The sequence below is a fragment of the Schistocerca piceifrons genome, unplaced genomic scaffold (genome assembly GCF_021461385.2).
Source record: "Schistocerca piceifrons isolate TAMUIC-IGC-003096 unplaced genomic scaffold, iqSchPice1.1 HiC_scaffold_152, whole genome shotgun sequence".
Lineage (NCBI taxonomy): Eukaryota > Metazoa > Arthropoda > Insecta > Orthoptera > Acrididae > Schistocerca > Schistocerca piceifrons.
The window spans coordinates 15,001-20,000 of NW_025727369.1; the positions used below are offsets into that span (position 1 = coordinate 15,001).

Consider the following 5,000-nt stretch of genomic DNA (forward strand, 5'->3'; position numbering starts at 1 on the left):
CTAACCTATGTTGTACCTTAACCTAACCTATGTTGTACCTTAACCTAACCTATGTTGTACCTTAACCTAACCTATGTTGTACCTTAACCTAACCCATGTTGTACCTTAACCTAACCCATGTTGTACCTTAACCTAACCCATGTTGTACCTTAACCTAACCCATGTTGTACCTTAACCTAACCCATGTTGTACCTTAACCTAACCCATGTTGTGCCTCAACCTAACCCATGTTGTGCCTCAACCTAACCCATGTTGTGCCTCAACCTAACCCATGTTGTGCCTCAACCTAACCCATGTTGTGCCTTAACCTAACCCATGTTGTGCCTCAACCTAACCCATGTTGTGCCTTAACCTAACCCATGTTGTGCCTTAACCTAACCCATGTTGTGCCTTAACCTAACCCATGTTGTGCCTTAACCTAACCCATGTTGTGCCTTAACCTAACCCATGTTGTGCCTTAACCTAACCCATGTTGTGCCTTAACCTAACCCATGTTGTGCCTTAACCTAACCCATGTTGTCGCCTTAACGTAACCCACGTTGTCGCCTAAACCTGCTCTGTAATTGTTATACGACTCGTTCAATTACTGTAGTGTTGCCCACCCGCAACCCTCGCAATATAGTTCGCTACTCGCACTGCCCGCACCCCTGTGTATCGCTTCATGTTAAACACCTTGCAAGTCTTGCTCACTTTCCACATGCTCCTGCTGTACACTGTAATGTGGATGGCAGCAGGACGTACATGCCGCCCCTCCCCACGTCCCCACCTTGCCCCCTGCCTTCGCAAGCTGGTTGGTGAGAAGTTTGCATGTTCAATGCCCTTCGCATGCGACGTACTCAGGCTACGTTGTGGTGCGGCCTGTGTCAACTGTCCGCTGATGTCGTACGCGTGAACCACAATCTGTACTGCACATTCGTCCTTATGTACTGAATGATACATCGTGGCACATGTGTGACCGCACAACGACTGCGCCCAAAAACGGCGGACCATACAGTGCAAATATTGTGCACGCAGCTACGTGTCGTCTCCCTATGAGAGCTGGATTGCAGTGTGGTACGCCATAGAGACGTGTGGGAGGAACGGACGCCGTGGATGGCGATCAGCATGAGCTGTCTGTTGATGTATTCGGACCTAGTCGTCTCTCCTCACACACCGTGATGGCATGGTGCACCGCGTTCCATATCTGCGACATGCTACAGAGGCCGGTTGACAGTCGTTCGAGCAATGGACATCGCATACGTACGGGGGCCACCTTCCACGTATTGTCTAGGCGTGCACATTTTGTTGCGTGTATGTGGGCAGACGTAGTGTGGCGTGACACCTGACACAGGCATGCAATAATCGTTGAAGTTGCAAATGGCGATGGACGCCTGCGTTTTCTGGTGAAGTTACGCAAATGAACAAATGGTAACCTGTTGTGGTGCGGTTGTTCTCGCTAGGGGTGAATCGGTGATGGCGACGATAGGTTGAGGTACTAACCGGTTGTTCCAGCGATACCCACCATGCCGACGAAACTGAACGGCATCTGGGTGTGAAGCGATACGCGGCGGTGGCTGGGTGGGACCGTCCCCGGCCGGTGAGGGGGCGCCTCCCGGCGTGCTGGCCGCGCGGTGCGTGGGCGCACGCGCTACAGCCGGCTGGTGGGGGCGGCCAGTGGCAGGCGCGCCGGCCGACGGACGCGGCAGGCGTCGCAGCTGCGCGCCGGCGCACCCTGCGCGCGGCGCCGTGCGGCCAAAGTAGGTCCTCGCGGGCCCGGTGCGAAGCGCGGTGGACATCTTCAGTGTGCTGGTCCGATTGAGGACTGTGTGCGTTGAGGATGCGCCGCCGCCCGGCGCTCGGCGCCGCGACGCCGTCTGCTGCTCGGTCGCCCCAGCGGTTCTCGCTGGTGGTTTGTATCGCAGCTGTGCGGATGTGTTGGCGCGTGCGCTGTGCTGGGAGAGTTCGCTTCGGCACCCAAGTGGGGCTTTTGTCCTTCTGTGGCGCTGGCGTTGGAGCTGCCGGTCACCGTAGGTGGCGCGTGTTGTCTCCCGCCGGCAATGCCACGACAGCACGCTCCCGGGCCTCTGTCGGCAGCGGCAAGCTCAGTTGGGAGCACGGGTGGTCGCACCGAAAGCGTCTACTCGCCTAACTCCGGGCGATTGCGCCTCTCTCGAACCCGACCAAGTACTTGGGACGGCGCTGCGCGCCGCCGGGACCTGAGAGGGTTTCGAGGTGTATTGTGCAGGGGAGCTCAGCCTCCTCCTGTTTGCAGAATGATTGAGCGGACGCTTGCGTGTTCGCGCGGGCCCCCGGGACACACTCCCGGGCGGCCGGCTGCTCAGCTCTAGTTGACGCAGCTCCCTGGTTGATCCTGCCAGTAGTCATATGCTTGTCTCAAAGATTAAGCCATGCATGTCTCAGTACAAGCCGCATTAAGGTGAAACCGCGAATGGCTCATTAAATCAGTTATGGTTCCTTAGATCGTACCCACGTTACTTGGATAACTGTGGTAATTCTAGAGCTAATACATGCAAACAGAGTCCCGACCAGAGATGGAAGGGACGCTTTTATTAGATCAAAACCAATCGGTCGGCTCGTCCGGTCCGTTTGCCTTGGTGACTCTGAATAACTTTGGGCTGATCGCACGGTCCTCGTACCGGCGACGCATCTTTCAAATGTCTGCCTTATCAACTGTCGATGGTAGGTTCTGCGCCTACCATGGTTGTAACGGGTAACGGGGAATCAGGGTTCGATTCCGGAGAGGGAGCCTGAGAAACGGCTACCACATCCAAGGAAGGCAGCAGGCGCGCAAATTACCCACTCCCGGCACGGGGAGGTAGTGACGAAAAATAACGATACGGGACTCATCCGAGGCCCCGTAATCGGAATGAGTACACTTTAAATCCTTTAACGAGTATCTATTGGAGGGCAAGTCTGGTGCCAGCAGCCGCGGTAATTCCAGCTCCAATAGCGTATATTAAAGTTGTTGCGGTTAAAAAGCTCGTAGTTGGATTTGTGTCCCACGCTGTTGGTTCACCGCCCGTCGGTGTTTAACTGGCATGTATCGTGGGACGTCCTGCCGGTGGGGCGAGCTGAAGGCGTGCGACCGCCTCGTGCGTGCTCGTGCGTCCCGAGGCGGACCCCGTTGAAATCCTACCAGGGTGCTCTTTATTGAGTGTCTCGGTGGGCCGGCACGTTTACTTTGAACAAATTAGAGTGCTTAAAGCAGGCAAGCCCGCCTGAATACTGTGTGCATGGAATAATGGAATAGGACCTCGGTTCTATTTTGTTGGTTTTCGGAACCCGAGGTAATGATTAATAGGGACAGGCGGGGGCATTCGTATTGCGACGTTAGAGGTGAAATTCTTGGATCGTCGCAAGACGAACAGAAGCGAAAGCATTTGCCAAGTATGTTTTCATTAATCAAGAACGAAAGTTAGAGGTTCGAAGGCGATCAGATACCGCCCTAGTTCTAACCATAAACGATGCCAGCCAGCGATCCGCCGCAGTTCCTCCGATGACTCGGCGGGCAGCCTCCGGGAAACCAAAGCTTTTGGGTTCCGGGGGAAGTATGGTTGCAAAGCTGAAACTTAAAGGAATTGACGGAAGGGCACCACCAGGAGTGGAGCCTGCGGCTTAATTTGACTCAACACGGGAAACCTCACCAGGCCCGGACACCGGAAGGATTGACAGATTGATAGCTCTTTCTTGATTCGGTGGGTGGTGGTGCATGGCCGTTCTTAGTTGGTGGAGCGATTTGTCTGGTTAATTCCGATAACGAACGAGACTCTAGCCTGCTAACTAGTCGCGTGACATCCTTCGTGCTGTCAGCGATTACTTTTCTTCTTAGAGGGACAGGCGGCTTCTAGCCGCACGAGATTGAGCAATAACAGGTCTGTGATGCCCTTAGATGTTCTGGGCCGCACGCGCGCTACACTGAAGGAATCAGCGTGTCTTCCTAGGCCGAAAGGTCGGGGTAACCCGCTGAACCTCCTTCGTGCTAGGGATTGGGGCTTGCAATTGTTCCCCATGAACGAGGAATTCCCAGTAAGCGCGAGTCATAAGCTCGCGTTGATTACGTCCCTGCCCTTTGTACACACCGCCCGTCGCTACTACCGATTGAATGATTTAGTGAGGTCTTCGGACTGGTACGCGGCATTGACTCTGTCGTTGCCGATGCTACCGGAAAGATGACCAAACTTGATCATTTAGAGGAAGTAAAAGTCGTAACAAGGTTTCCGTAGGTGAACCTGCGGAAGGATCATTACCGACTAGACTGCATGTCTTTCGATGTGCGTGTCGTGTCGCGCAACACGCTACCTGTACGGCTCGCCGTAGCCGTGCGCCGCGTGCGGAACCACGCGTGCCTCTCAAAACTAGCGGCAATGTTGTGTGGTACGAGCGCTGAAGCGCTGGAGCGGCTGGCCTGCGGCACCTGGCGCCTGGCGCCGGTTTTGAATGACTTTCGCCCGAGTGCCTGTCCGCTCCGGTGTGGAGCCGTACGACGCCCGTCGGCCGTGAGGCCGTTGGACACAGAACGCTGGAACAGGGGCCGCCACACGCCTCACTCCCGCCTATGCGACCGTCTCGAAAGAGACGGCGGAAACTGAGAAAAGATCACCCAGGACGGTGGATCACTCGGCTCGTGGGTCGATGAAGAACGCAGCAAATTGCGCGTCGACATGTGAACTGCAGGACACATGAACATCGACGTTTCGAACGCACATTGCGGTCCATGGATTCCGTTCCCGGGCCACGTCTGGCTGAGGGTCGGCTACGTATACTGAAGCGCGCGGTGTTTGCCCCGCTTCGCAGACCTGGGAGTGTCGCGGCCGCCTGTGGGGCCGGCCGCGTCTCCTCAAACGTGCGATGCGCGCCCGTCGCCTGGCGGTTCGCATACCGGTACTTTCTCGGTAGCGTGCACAGCCGGCTGGCGGTGTGGCGTGCGACACCTCGTACAACGACCTCAGAGCAGGCGAGACTACCCGCTGAATTTAAGCATATTACTAAGCGGAGGAAAA

At 55.7% G+C, this 5,000-nt stretch overlaps 2 non-coding genes and 1 pseudogene across 2 annotated transcripts; all 3 read left to right on the forward strand.

Annotated features, from left to right (window-relative positions):
* Nucleotides 1-2,337: 2,337 nt before the first annotated feature.
* Nucleotides 2,338-4,246, forward strand: LOC124734573. The gene has a single exon (XR_007009392.1). It is a non-coding gene; the product is annotated as a small subunit ribosomal RNA (ribosomal RNA).
* Nucleotides 4,247-4,597: 351 nt separating this feature from the next.
* Nucleotides 4,598-4,752, forward strand: LOC124734570. The gene has a single exon (XR_007009389.1). It is a non-coding gene; the product is annotated as a 5.8S ribosomal RNA (ribosomal RNA).
* A 188-nt stretch (nucleotides 4,753-4,940) lies between these two features.
* LOC124734567 overlaps nucleotides 4,941-5,000 on the forward strand; it is a 4,222-nt pseudogene continuing 4,162 nt past the window's right edge.